Source organism: Perca fluviatilis, chromosome 17 (genome assembly GCF_010015445.1).
Source record: "Perca fluviatilis chromosome 17, GENO_Pfluv_1.0, whole genome shotgun sequence".
Taxonomy (NCBI): Eukaryota; Metazoa; Chordata; class Actinopteri; order Perciformes; family Percidae; genus Perca; species Perca fluviatilis.
In genome coordinates, this window is record NC_053128.1 from 21,793,898 (window position 1) to 21,809,487 (window position 15,590).

The following is a 15,590-nucleotide window of genomic DNA, read 5'->3' on the forward strand; positions in this document are numbered from 1 at the left end:
TTTAGACACTGTTTGTATCGCACTGCTTAACAGCATTGTTGAGAATCTATGCCTTGTTAACACTGGTGACCATGATAGAAGTTGGTGATACAAAGACTGACTGAATATCATTTCTTATCTGAAGCTTTCTATTAAATTCCACACAAAATATAAAATGTATTCCACAATCCATAATTCATAATGGAATCTCGCAAGAGGCAACACCAACACTTGTCAAACATGATTAACTATGTCTGTATCTTACACAAATTTAATTCCTCTCTGTGTCTCAGCGAACAATCACTAGCGAGACTGCTCACAAGATTTGTGGCTGAAGTTTTTCAGGTGTCACAGTAGTATTGGGTAGAGGAAAACAAAGTTTCTGGGATTCAAACAACTTTTTCTGAATGAACTTGCTGTTTAATTAAAAAGAAAACTGTGCAGAACAATTCATATGTTTTTGTCATAATGAGGCCAGACGTTATTGCCATCTACTGTCTGCAAAAGACAAAAGGAAAACACATCTAACGCATACAGCTGTATACATCGTACAGATCACAGTAATTACTATGTATAAATATAACAAATATTTTAAATATGGCATTTAAATGAATGTGTTATTAGATTGTGTTTTATTATATTTTCCCATTTTTTCTGCAAGACAAATAAATACAGTACACCCTAGGACCAATGAAACATTCAATTAAACTAAGCTTTATTGTGAACCTAAAATCATGCATTCAGCTGCAAGAGTTAAAGATCAGCTATACAAAAAGTGAGCTTTACATTATGCAATGCATTCAAATTTTAAGTCTTAACTCGGTTTGATTGACATTGCTTTTGAAAAAAGAACTCAATAGAATATTTCTCATGAAACTGGCATCATATCAAAAATATCTTACAGCAGTGATGTGAAAAAACCCTTACATTATGTAAATAATAAAAATATTTTGAAGTGCACCGTTCACGGTTTAATAAGCATAACCAACCCATGGTAAATTCTTTTCAACAAAAGCCATCAAGGCACATAAACATTCTCAGATGACATTATGGTCGCTCAATCATGCAAGGTAGACTCTTCTCCTCACTAACCACCCTCCCATGCGTGCCCCTTCTTACTGCTCAACCCCCTCCCACTCACCCATCCTTACTGACATACATCTGAGCAGGACCCTGCACCTTTTGTCTTGGGCTCCCTCTTTGTTAGCAGCTGGTGGACAGAGCAGCAGCATGCAGCAGCAGCAGCATCATGACTACTTTACAGCAGTGTAATGACATACTGCAACACATCGGCCATTTTTTTCTATTCTGAATGAGGGACAGAATGTATTAAATTATGTAAAAATATTGTTTTGGTTTTATTTGAATAAAGATGATCAACCTTTGAGGGAGTGTGATAATGATAATTGGATGGAGGCAGTGTTGAATGGGACTGTTGATTTTTAAACATAGCCTATATTTATATATTTTATTATGAATGTATTTTGATATTTTTTTTATAAAATTGGAATCTATCTATTTATCTAGCAAACTATATATCTATCTATCTATCTATCTATCTATCTATCTTGTTTTCTGTCTGGTTGAATTGTGAAACAGCATCATCACCACCAAAGTGAACTGCAGATAACCCCATGACGTGGCAGACACAGTATGGAAAGCCTATATAAAATTCACAGAGCCCGCATGTATCTAGTGGTGGTCTGAGCCGCTGATAAGGCTTTGCAGGCTATCTGACTTTTCAGTCTAGATGAAGGATGAGCTTCTCATACATAGACGTTGTCCATCCTGCTGATGCTCCCTCGTCTCATCGTAAACTCTTGTGCACCCTCTGGTGCTTGCTAGTCTCCCAAACTTCTTTGTGTAGCCTGCTTTGCAGATTGTCTTCCTTGTCTGTGTGGTTGCTCATTATTCAGAGACAGACGGATCTCAGGTCATCTGCAGCTGCAGCAAAGGAGAAGCAGGAAAGATGGCGATCATCCATTAGACCGACCGGGCGCACGCATGAAATACGAGGACAACTTTTGGGAGGATCGCTTGAGGAGAAGATTGTACCAGTGAGTTTTTTCCTCTTGCACTATATTTCCAGTTTCGCCAAGATATCGGCTGGGCTTTCAAGGTCTGCGAGAACGTCGGTATGGTAGATCATGGGATATAATTTGGAGAGCGCCTCGTGAATGACCTGGAAAGAGCTGATCCTCCCCCCCCACCACCACCACCTTTTCTCCTTTTAGTCCAGGTCCAGCCGACTTGGGAGAGGAAGCCGGGGCGAGATTTTAGTCGGGTGGGTGCTCCGGCTGGCACCCATGCAGCCAAAGTCAAGTGGGTCTTCTCGCTTCCCAGTTAATATCCTAACCCTGCCGCTACCTCGCTATGTCGCCTTCGGTTTGTTGTCAAAGTGACACAAGGAAATGGACGCGGCGGTGTAAAGAGGGTCGCCTGCGTGTTTCATCAGCACCGGAGCGGAGTGTTTTGTTATTCTGACATGTCTGGTCAGGGGAATTATTGGCCCCGACTGTGCGTCCCTTCTTCGGTCGTGCGTGTTGTTGCGCGTTAGCTTCATGGAGAAGCCATTGCACGGATTGCTCTCCTCTCCCAACCAGCCTCCATTAGCGACACAGAGGAGCTGGCATAGCCGCTGGTCCAGTCACATACACACATACACACACACACACACACACACACACACTATGAAAGCCATGTCCAGTGTGAGGAAGCTATATGTGCTCTCCCCCTCCCCTGCTCCTCTTTCTTTTTCTTTTTTTTCTTCTTTTTTTTAAAGAAACCTTTTCTGGTGGCGATTTTGAGTCGGTTCTCCACAGGGTTGGAGCTAGATATCTCTTAATGGTTGTGGAATTGTAGCTTTATATATATTTGTATTCTAATGTTTTGTTTTTGCTGTTATTGCAACATTGTTACCCGCGTGTCCCCTGCACTGTTTGGATGCCTGTTTGCTGTCACTGGTCTCAAGTCAGGTATGTCATACAAGTAGGGCTTCACCATAAAATGGAGGAAAGCAGATGAGTCTCCAAAGAGAGCCCTGGAGTCAGACAGGCAGGATCTCTCACGCCAGAACAAAGGTTGTGTTCATACGTAAATAATCGGCCATAACCTCTTCTTCTTCTGCTTCTTCCTCTTCTTCTGCTTTTTTCAGCTCGGAAGTTGAGCCTGCTACAGGAAGCAGAAGAACTCTGAAAAGTGAGGTTAGATCCTTTAGTGGGGCTTTCAAGGTTACCTCCATAGAACTTGCTGCTTTCATTTTGCATGATTAAACGCAGTTTGGATTTTAAATATCTGGGTTTTTTTGTGTTTGTGATTGTGCTGTCTGAGGGACATCTGGATGAGATAGGAATTTTAATGCTGAATAATGCAGTGTTTTGGCCATGCAGGTAGTTAATGTTCAACAAAGTGGTCTCAACACACACACACACACACACACACACAAAAATACTCTTCTATGTGTGTGTGTGTGTGTGTGTGTGTGTGTGAGAGAGAGAGAGAGAGAGAGAGAGAGAGAGAGAGAGAGAGAGAGAGAGTGAGGGTGCAGATAGTTTCTTAAATGGAAGTTCTCAAGATGATTCTTGTTCGTGTTTTGGATGAGTGTTTTGGTGAAATTAGGGTTCAGCTGCTGTAAACCAAACAATGTGATGGCTTTAAATGCAAAAGTAAAGTGTTTTAAAGTCTTCTTACTCATAATTTGTAAACTCATTATTTACACAGGAGCTAGTAGACCCTGCTGTTTATTGGAGGACACATGTGACTGTTATTGCGAGTTTGTACTTACTTTGTTTGCTTGTTTCAAGTATATTACAGTACTTTAAAAGTTATTTGGACAAATGGATTTGTCATTTATTAACAAGCCCCATGTTGTAATCCACTCTATGTCCACAGTAAAGCCTTAGGTGACTTTTCACGCGTTATATTCTTAAGGTGTTTGTTGACCAGCCTGACAGGAGAGTGTGTGTGTGTGTCTGTGTGTCTGTGTGTGTGGCTGTGCTACACTCTGCATTTTCCCTGGCCACTGTGTGAAATCTTGCTGACAAGGAGACTGTGAGCTTGACACACTGTGCTGCGACAATGCTGGGGCTGAGAAGAGCACTCAAAATGGTGGCAATGCTCCTTCTCCCTGGCGTGGCTGGGCAAACAGGTTCTCAAGGAGGAGCTGATAGAGGACTGCGGGCCAGGAATCTGCTGCGGTTGACACATTTGTCTCGCAGACGGGTGCAATGGATATAGTCTGGTGGATGTTCTGCAAATGAGCCCAGTGATTTAACTCTGGATGTGATTGTGATGTTTCTTTCTACTCAGATTGTCTCAATGACTGCTGCCTCTGTGCACTTAGAGTTCCTGTTGTAACTTTCACAAGCCTTCAACACATTCTTGACTCTTTCTCAATTGTAATGCTTATTGGTGCTACGCTAGAAGCTAATCTGTGTGCTCAGGTTTTCAGTTCAACTCACCAGCTAAGTTTGTGCGGGTCAGGCCTGTTTGCTCTTGCTGTAGCGGAGAAGGCATTTCTAGTTTTATAGTGTAGTGTTTTAGTGGTATAGTAAACCCAGGCTGGATTACTAACAGGGCAAAGTAGGGAACTGCACACGGGCCCCAGACTCTCAGAGGCCCCGAAGTCCCCAGGTTCTTTGTGTAGCAATTACTCTGTTGTAATTAGATTAATTACAAATTTGTCTGGTAATATACACTACTAATAGTAATTTAAAAACTGAAAAGCACAAGGCCCTAAGGTGGCTCCTGTATCTTGAGGCCCTGTTTTGTAGAGTACCTGTGTCTAAATGTTAAAGTTAAAATGATTATTCGATTAAGGATTTGCTGCTCTTTTCTGTTTTATATAATTGTAAACTGATATAATTGTAAACTGTTGCTTTTCTTTGTCATATAATAAGTTAGTTAATTGAATATCTTTGGATTTTAGACTTTTAATCAGACGAAACAAGACATGAATATGTGGCATTGGGCTGTGGAAAATTGACAAAGATTAATCGAGAAAATAATCATAAATTGCAGCCCTACTAAATTGGATTGAGTATCTTAAGTATTTTAGTTAATATTCTGCATACAGTACATTATGCATATCTTTAAACAAATGTGTGTTTAATTAATTTAAACTAACTAACATACAGCCAACATGGGTTTGGTTTTCCTGAGTAGAAATACTGGTTGGTTTCTTGAACTTTAGGCAAACCACATTGTTTACCCGGCCCTTCCTCTACATCTTCATATTTCTAAAATAGCTGTAATTGGTTAAGTATACCCGATGTATAATATATTTACTCTTCATTTATTTATTAAATAGATGACATTTAGTATAGTATATTGCAACGTGCTATCAGATGCTGTCATATTTTTACATTGACCCTTGTTGCTTTAATTTTAATTTCATGGTCCAAATTAGTTACTGATGAAATACTAATATCGTATCTGGATTGCTAAAGGCTTTCCAAATCAAACTGGTTGAACATGACCTCCACATAAGACATTTTTTTGCAGTTCAGCTTTAAGGTGACAGGGCAGAACGGAACTATGGTAGATACTTTTAGAAAAGAATTACATAACTGGATTTTTTTGCAAGGTATTTCAGGATTACGTTTAAAAAGCTCCAAGGGGGGACAGAGGATTAAACAAGAGAGACTTCTGTGATGGCTTGAACGCTGGAAGGAAGTGGTTGTGAAGCTCATCACTCAGTCTGATACTCTTGCACACACACACACACACATACACACACACACACACACACACACACCCCTTCCTCTCCCCCATTCACTCATTCACATTGGGTGATGCACTCCTCCATTCTTCTCTACCTGGGGCAGTGAAGAAGGCCAGGGAGACGCACAAAAGCAAATTGAAATGCTCCAGTGAGTGCTTTCTTGACATGATGCATGGCTCATGAGATGCAGCCGGGCCCTGCTGCTACACTTGTAAGTGTGCTGAAACACACAGGCCCAACATCCAAAATACTATAGACATTACAGCACAGCAAAAACCTCACTACTTTCTGCTTACATACCCTTCCTCACTCCATAAACAAATTATTTACACACGATTTAGATATTTGATTTAGACATGAAAGCACGGCATTGTTACAGTAAAAATCTGCTGGGATCCTTTGAATAATTAAAAGCTGTGTAACTAAGCCTATTTGAAAAACTTAACAGCAGCATCATGTCGGGTTTAAATGGAACAAGGAATTGGCTTGCTAGAGGTGTCATTCCAGTTTCTGTTTTCAGTTGCCACCTTACACTGCTGCATAACTGGTTCCTCCTCTCTTCCATCAGAACATCAACAGTTCAATGTCACCTTTCCCCTCCTGGAACACGTAATGGTTGTAGCTCAGTATAGCTCACAGTTGTGTCTATCTGATATAGGGGGCTTGTTTTTATAGAAAATGAAGATAAATTAAGCCATCCACGCTTTATACTGCAGGTTTCTAGCCTAAATTCCGAATTTGTGCCCTTCTCTTATAAGACACAGTGAACCAACTCTGTCAGCCTCGAGCTGCCTGTGGTGGAAAAAATCCTGAATTCTTTGGAGACGCCCGTTCCTTGGGCAGTGTGGTGCCACCGGACAAGGCCTTCATTGAGCAGGAACAGGAGTGGTCTTGTAGAAGGGATCCACACTGGCTCGGCCTACGAAGCAACAGAGCTGTCCAAGGACGATTAAATATTTAAGAGCATGGAAAGGAGGTCTCAGTGGTAAGTTAATATTGATGGGTCTCTCATCTTTCCCTTCTCAAACTTGTTGAGTTGCCTCAAGAGGTCAGTTTGGAGAACCTGGAGAGAAACCTCACCTCTTTTATCAGATAAACTTACCAGTAGCTTTAAAAATATATCCAAAAAAGATAATTTTTCCTCCAACGTGAACAAACTGGACTGAGTTTGACTTTTCAGGGGCTGTGCTTCCTGTGTCCTCTTTTGGTCACTCTGAAATTCTCCTTCCTGACTAGCTTGTAACCTCACCCACTCCCTGTAACTGTAGTAACTGCCATGTCAGGCTTACAAGGAAGTCAGCATTGCAGTGTTTTCTGGCAGATGTCCACTGAGCACTGCTTACAAGAAACCCTTCAGTGCGTCTCACAGCCTTTTCTTGTAATCTGTTTTTTGGTGAATTGGTGGAATTGGATACTGCTGAAGGCATTTTAATAGATAAAAGGAAAACAGGAATGAAAACAAGGTTTTAGACTTGTGATTAAGATGAGGTAGAAGCATTCGGTAGAAGGTGGTTTTCCTCATAGGGAGATGGAAATCATTTCATAGTCATACTTGGTTTGGTTTGAGAGCTGACCTTTGTCTGTGTTCCCAGTGATCCATATATGTTGTTTGAGATTATACAGAATTTATTTGAGACAGCAGCATATTGATTTACGCCAGGAAATGGTTTCCTCGGATAGATGGACTACAAGGCCGTGTGGAATGGAAGGTTTCCTGGAGTGATTGTCTTTGTGGAAAAACACTTCCTGGTTTCTCTCCAAGATCTGTCCTTGGAAATCCTTTACTTGCCCGACTCTTCCGCTGTGTTTATTTTGGTCATGAACCTGTGCGTTTCAGTTTGAGAACATCTGAATGAAGCATGTTTTCAGAGGAGATATGACTGTGAACCTCTGACTGTGAACATTTATCGTTTATGTATTGTGTGTGGTGCAGCAAATAATTTTTTTTCCCGCAGTAGCCTACTTGTGTACAGTACTTGATAGAATCCGTTTTCTGAGAATTTTTCTCCTCAAGCTCGAGGGAAGAAACCTCTTGAGAAAACCAAATATATCTACCTATTCTTTCCAATATAAAATTGTAAAAATAATCACGCCTAAGGCTATTAATTAAATTGTGCACTTAATCATTTTTGGACGGAATATTTAATCATGTTGCTAAAGGGTTGCCCCAAAGTTTTATGCTTTTCAGTCTTTTTTTTATCTATCTCATAGAAGCACTACAACATGTTTACTGTAGAACATGTTGGATCACCTGTATTTGAAGTAATCTACAGATGCTTATACCTTCAGAATGTTTTGTATGGCAGTGTGAATGAAAGCTCCGTATTTAGAGACACGATCCTCAGATCTCTCGAGGACGTTGTCTTCAGCTTGTGAAGAACAGCAGAGCCGCACTCTAGGTGGCCATCTTTTGCAGCGAACAAAAACCACACATCTCACTTCTGCTTTTGCTGACTGCCATGACAGTCAGCAGAGGAACAGACAGGAGGGGAAGCTGCTCGCTCAGGTCTGTTCTCTTAAAGTTAAACACTTCCATCTGTGTAACGAGATAGCAGAGCAAGTAGAGGCAGCTCCACTCAGCTGAGCAGGACAGTTAAAGACCTTGAGGAGCACAAAATGGTGGATGGCCATGCCACTGATACTCCAGCGTGATTGGCAGTGTCTCCTTGGCCACAGTGGGGCTGGCTGCGTGAAATGGAGTCCTCTGTGTGGAGCGTTGGCCCAGCCTCAGCTCTGATGCAGAAGATAATTCTGTCAGCAGAGAGAGAGAGAGAGAGAGAGAGAGAGAGAGAGATCAAACCGTGCATGTCTGCTTGCTTCCACCTCTTATTCTCACTTAACTACTTGATTTCCTGGGTTCTGAGTTCTGTTATTACCTGCATTATTTTTTCATTTGGTGCTTTTTTGCCTTGAACATGGCTAAAAACAAGATCAGCGTCGATGAAAAGACTTATTTTTGGTGTTGTTAACAGGAATGAAGAGAGTGACTTTGTAAGGGTATTCATTATCTAACCTTCACACCCAGCAGGCTTTAGCTGAGGGATTTACCAGCCCTCTGTTTTTTTCTGTTTTTGTTGCTTTGTGAAGATTTCAGGCTTGAAGGTCACATACATTTCTCTGATGTAAAAGACTGTAAGCGGCTACATATTGAATAGAGTAGTATTTAAATTTATATATATATATATATATATATATATATATATATAATGAAAACTATGTTGAGTTTTCACCATGACAACCTGAAAAAAGTAGCTACACGGAAGATGGCCATTAATGCTTGTGTCCTCTTATCCTGCTTGGTCATTATCTTCTGTGCAAAAGAGGGCAAATGTTGCTACGGAGTGCTCTGTGTTGCAGCCGTCCCCCTTTTCAGAAGGGACAATCTGAGCCCTTTGCTAAACACAAAGGCTACCCTTGAAGCAAGGTTACTTGTACCATGATGGCCAGCTTCTTTCTTTCTTTCTTTTTCTTTAGAGAGAAACATGTGGCAAAATTAGCAAGTTGGATGTCTTTGATTGAGAAATGAACTGTCTTGGAGACAGCATATAAAGAGGAGAGTGAGTGCAGCGATATTAAGTATTAAAGGCCGTCTGACTATGTGGGTGATGTAAGGTAACCATCTGTCAGACAGGGACAGACTGACACATGCACTGTCTGACCTTGCAGTATGGACGATGCAGACATAAAATAGAAAACTATCATCTCTTCCTGGGATTAGCATAGTTTTGCAACTGGGAACATTACTAATAACATTCCTCCCTCTCTCTTTCAGTTACTCTGTCTCCCTTTTTGATGTCAGGTCTTGCTTGAAGGCCTCCATCAGCAGAATACTTTGAGGTCCAAAGATCAAAATCCTCCAATCCTCTAGTCTCTGCTCTTCCTGTATTACTGAGGTGGCACATGTTTGTATCATGCAATGCTTTAACTTTGATGTTAAATCAGATGATATCCCAAGCATGATATTGATAAGTAGCGCAGCGTAAAGGGCAGTAATATTGTATAAACACCCATCACAAAAAAAATCAGTTCTGCATCTCCTTCATTTTGTTTCATTAGACATGCATTCAGTCAACTTAATAGGATGGTGGTAAATCTACATTATCTTTTCCGTTACCCAGAATCCTTAAGGGTCCCCTGGGCCTCCAGCGGTGAGGTGTTTCTTTTTAATGCCCTCTGAATGTGACACCAGTGAAGGCCAGGCTGCAGACAGGTCAGCAAAGCTCGCTGGATTGCAGCGTGTGATAGGCTGTGCACCTGTATTTACCAGTACTCTGAGGCAAATAAGGGATTACAGAGCTGGTTTCTTGAATGTTAACCAAAAAGAATCCAGACTTTGTGTTATTCATTCAGGTAAAGGTCACATATTATTCCCCTGTATCTTTAAGCCCCCCTCCTGAAAAAAAACAGTCTGCTCTGATTGGTCAGTGTTTCCAGGTCTTCCGCATCAGCACTGTAGCTGCACTTTCTACCTCTATATACAAATATAGTTATTACATCACAACCATACGGAAGCCCTGACGTGAGCGTTTTGATACTTTTACAGTATTCATATAGCACCTCGGCCCGCTTTATAATAAAAAAAACCTGGGAATTTCACTTTTTACAATATGGGACCTTTTAAAGTAACTAGTAAAAGAAAGTTAAACAAAAAAGGCTACTGTTTGTAGTCGCTTTGTGCAAGTATGCACATACCTCATTAATTCTGGGTTGTAATTGTGTTAAGATTTAGTTAGTTGCATTGAAAAACAAGAAGTGAGCTACTTTTGCTTTAGTAAAGTGATATAATTTGATTTTCTTAAATTATTTTTGATGAGATTTTATGTCAAAGTGTACAGAGACGAGCATGGACAGCAAGGAGCCAACGCAACATTTTTGAAATGTTAGTGTCGAAAGACTCAGACATAAGATTAAATACCATTTAATATTTTTCTGGAACATAGTGAAGACGGACTTGAAGACGTAGAGGAATCATGGCACCTTATCTAGATCAGGTCATCATCCTGCTATGATGGATGGTCATGTAAAGAGGAAACTCTAAAGGAAAAACTACCAAAAAGGCCAACAGCAAGCTAAAAATAACTGAAGGTCTGTATCAGAGTCTATCCACAACATGCGCTTAGCAAGAGTTTCATGTGTTCCTAACACTTCTGAGCTGAGTGGAAGGACTACTTCTCACCAAAATCCACATCTTAATTTTGGAAGCATGTGGTCCATTCCCATGACAGGAAATGGAACTTGTGATCTGACGAAACCAACGTAGAATGTTTCGATCTTAATTCCTAAATATAGAGCAATGGCACATCGAGTACAGGTCATCAATACTACACAGCTGTTGTGTAGACCAGAAAAGGAAGATACTAGTTTAAGACACCAAGATATTTTTTAAATAAAAAAAAAAAAAGAAGCTGTTTTATTGTTGTTGAAAAGAAATATTCTAAATTCACGTATGAAAAGCAAATGGTGTTTTTCTTGTGAAAAAACTGAAAATTTTCTAAGACCAAATCTGAAAAGGAAACTACATTTAAAGTAATTTTTCTACTGGAAAAAATATATCTGTATATATATATATATATATATATATATATATATATATATATATATATAGGGCGGCACTTCCTGTCTCCAAAAGTGAGTCAAACGGAGCAGTCCTGCATCATGGGCAGACCTTTAGCTCCATTTTAAGCGATTCTATGTAACTTTTGATGAACAGTGGCAACATATGCCAATCACTGGATGATAGTCAGTGCTAAAATGTAGTTTATTAGTAGCACAAGTAGAGAAGAGTAAAATACAGAGCAATATCTATCTAAAGTTTGCTAACATTATCCACCATAAGCTACCAAACCATGCAAGGCCCTAGCAGCAAGTGAGTGTGTCGAATTGAGTTTTATTTCTCATGAATTCACCTTTTAAATTGTAAGATAAGTTAGCAGAGTATTTTGATCAGATATTTGAAATGGATTTAAGATGGAGTGCTATAGGAGAATGTTTCTGGCCATGTTAGCTGGTTAATGGTTGACCTACTTTTTCAATTCATTAGGATCCAAATTTGGCTTAATTTTGCTGCTTAATTTGTTATTTTTACTCAGCATATTGGAGATTAAAAACTAAAAATATCTATAAAAACTATCATCAGAGTTGGAAAGTATGCCTACCCTGAAGTTTGGATGTAATTTTGGCTTAAAATAATTGTAAATATTGTGAGTTATGCCAACAGGGACATGTAATGGCATTACTGTTGTATTTTCAGCTCTATTCTGTTAATTCTCTGTTGTATATTTCATGCTATTCTCTCTCTTTCATTCCATTCCAGCAGATGTCTGATGAATGTTATGACAAAATGTTTATACCGAACATTATTGATTCCTCACATCTTCTCTGAAAAGGCCTGGTCCATTGATCGGCCAGGTGGAATCAGTGTCTCATCTCTGTGTATTCAGACATCATTTAAGGAAGCTCTCGGCTCTGATCACAGACAGAGAGGAGGAAGGTCACTGTCCAATTCACTGTTCTTATCACTGAAAGGCTGTTGTAATGAAATAGATATGCTATATATATATATATATATATATATATATATATATATATATATATATATATATATATATATATATATATATATACATACATGCACACATGAGCATTCAGGTGGATAGATTGTGGTGTTGTAAATTATGAATGAATGAATACTTTTATTATTGTGTCATGCATACAACAAAATATGCCCTGCCCACACAAGACACCATTACGTAGGAGAAAGGACCAGATGCCAAAGTAACAACATACCCTAAACAAATAAACCTTCTAGTTTTTTTTTGCCAAGCTTTAGAAACAAAAGTCGCCAAATTATGTATATTAAAGGTCCCATGACATGCTGCTTTTTGGATGCTTTTATATAGACCTTAGTGGTCCCCTAATACTGTATCTGAAGTCTCTTTCCCGAAATTCAGCCTTGGTGCAGAATTACAGCCACTAGAGCCAGTCCCACAATGAGCTTTCCTTAGGATGTGCCATTTCTGTGTCTGTAGCTTTAAATGCTATTGAGGAGGAGGGGGGGGCAAGGTGGAGGGTGGAGATGTGGCCTTGACCAACTTGCTTTGCTCATTTGCAAGCCATGACTTCACTCTCTTTCTCGTGGGTGGGTCAAATTCTCTGGGCGGGTAAAGCAGAGAAAGGGGAGGTAACCTTTCCCCTTATGACATCATATAGGGAAGATTCCAGATTGGCCCATCTGAGCTTTAATTTTATCAAAATCAGAGCAGGATACCCAGAGTTTGGTTTACACCTATCACCATTTCTAGCCACTGGGGGACCATAGGCAGGCTAGGGGAACTCATATTAAAGGTATAGTGGAGGATTATCCCGAATTTTAGAAAAGAACCGCCCTCTCCACTTTTTGAAAAAATGCACATGCGCAACACTCTACCTGCTCCCGAAAGGGAACGCCTATTAAACGTGTGCACGAGAGTGCACTGTTTACAAGTTGCTGTCGGCATGGCTCATACAAGCCTACTTTCCCAAAGAAGATTTGCACTTTTTCACAAATTGAGATGTTTACCGTGTCTGCGCGGTGCGTGACTTGTGCCAGGGCTAGCATCGCTAATCATAGCTTACATCAACTTTTACTAGCAGTGATTTTAAATGGATTTCTCCAAATAGCATGCCAAACTTTACCTGTTGAGTAGAAACTTCGCGACTGAGGCATCAGTGGGAAGCCCAGCCTGTGCTTTTAGCGCACGCCAGCGTGTGAAATATTCTCTCAAAAACACTCCGGTCTTGTTTCTTTCTTCAGAGGCCTTTCTCTTCTTGTCATACAATTCCTAGACACTTTTTCTCTTGCGACCCTCAGACATTTTGAAAAAACACAATGAGAACGGCGAGCTTCAATGAATGGCTGAAACCGTAGCTCACTACCTATGCTCACCACACATATACACCTGAAAGTGCGCATGCGCAGAAAGCGAAAACTACCTAGGGACGAGCACGTACGATGGCCTTACGTAAACATATCACCAGAATGATTGACAACTAGGAGAACCAATAGTCTTGATGATCCACCCGGAAAATGAAAATCCTCCATAATACCTTTAATGTTAAAAAAACCTCATAAAGTAAAATTTTCATGCCATAGGACCTTTAAATTTAAACAACCACTCCAATTGGTCATCATCATTTTGGACAGACATTTCATGTAAGATCGGTGTTCTTAACTCATCATAATACAGACAATACAAAATAAAATGTGATTCATACTCAACTTCTCCTAGTTCACATAGTTCGCACAACCTTTTATCTTCTTGGATGTTTTTAAATCTACCTACTTCAAGGTCAAGGGGAAGGATTCCTGTTCTCAACTGAGCCACCAATGACCTCTGACTTCTCGATAAGTTTGCTGTAACATATACCGTAGTTCAGGACCATAATAATGTTTGATTTGAATATAAGCTCGTAGTTTTGGTTTTAACAAAATGTCTTTTGACTATATTTATTAAAATTTTACAAGTAACTTACTTCTGATTGTGTTCATGCTGCAAGTTAAATTATAACGCTATATATATTGCAACTTTTCAAAAACATATATGCTTTTCAAAAGCATATATGTCATTAGTCCATGGAGAATTGTATTCTTTGCCCCACTTTTATTAAAGTAGTAAATTAATTCAAATGTCAAAATCTATTAGATTAAAGTGGGTTATTTTACATGTGTTTATGTGTATATATTATACAATAATCAAGGTATTATATAGCCAAGAAGACAGCTAACACTGTTAAGTTGTATGTTAAGGGCTAATGTTTTTCTAATTTTAAACTTTTTTTTAATTCAAATACCGGTATACAAAAAAATGGAAATCTGGATTAAATAAATCACCTGGACCAAAGTGATGGACTAAATGGCTAAAATATGGCTAAAATGCCACATATTTGTTCAGCTCCTCAAATGTGAGGATTTGCTGTGTTATGTGTTATATTGTGATACATGGAATATCTTTGGGTTTTGTCTGGTCAGAACATGGAATTTGAAGACATGTTATTGGGTCTTTGGAAACTGAGATCGACATTTGTCATATTTTTGACATTTTAGAAAAAAAGTAAACAGACTAATACATCTATTAGTTGTAGCCCTACTCTTGTGCAAAATGTGCACCTCGTTGGCATTTTTCTCCCTATTTTTCTCTCCACTTGTTCACTTTTCTTCCACACTCTTCATTGTCTAAGCTCTCCTTTTAGCATGAATACTTTGTTTACTGTAAACTTTGGCATCTTCCTATAGCAGGAAGCCCAACAGGCTTGGGTGCAAGGGGACATAACAACAGTGTGAAAATCAGTTTGAATTGATCTACTTTTCATAAAAATCTGTAAAAGTCCAAAATGATGAGCAAAAGCATCAGCACTTACCTACAGTGTCTCCACTTAACATGCTTACTAATCTGGATCAACGGAAGTACATTGCCAGAATAAGCCTTACAAGCTTCGCCCCTTCACAACAAGAACAACCTCCGAGCTAGCAAGCTAACCTTACTACATACTGAAAATTGAAATTTGAATCGTGCAATACGGCAGGTGTGCTTAGTTCTTTCAATGAACGTATCCATGTTTCCAGCTAATCTAAATAGGTTACGTTACTGTACTGTGTGAACAGTCAACTTCATTTAATATTGTATGTGGCATTTTCTTTTGTGGGGTGCAAATGTTCCACCAAAACAAGTTCCTTAACAAGACCATTTTGCAGAGGCACCGAGGCTGCGTCCGGAACAAGACGATTGTGATTGGTAAAGAAATGCAAACAACCCAGAGCTTTTTGCCTCCTATCCCAGAATTTCTCTGTGGAGTAGCCATACATTACTCCACAGTGCTGTGGAGATAGGTCTGGCATGCAAGACTACATGCT

At 39.6% G+C, this 15,590-nt stretch overlaps 1 protein-coding gene across 5 annotated transcripts in view; it reads left to right on the forward strand.

Moving 5' to 3' along the window:
* The first annotated feature begins 1,739 nt into the window (after window positions 1-1,739).
* znf462 (zinc finger protein 462) overlaps window positions 1,740-15,590 on the forward strand; it is a 49,422-nt gene continuing 35,571 nt past the window's right edge. Inside the window, exons 1-2 of one of the 5 annotated variants that reach the window (XM_039779106.1) lie at window positions 3,508-5,912; window positions 6,460-6,686. The gene's annotated coding sequence lies outside the window, so the exon portion shown is untranslated. Of the gene's footprint in view, window positions 2,955-3,133; window positions 3,178-3,507; window positions 5,913-6,459; window positions 6,687-15,590 lie in introns of those variants that run through there. The other 4 variants (XM_039779108.1, XM_039779105.1, XM_039779107.1 and 1 more) reach the window with 4 other exon arrangements.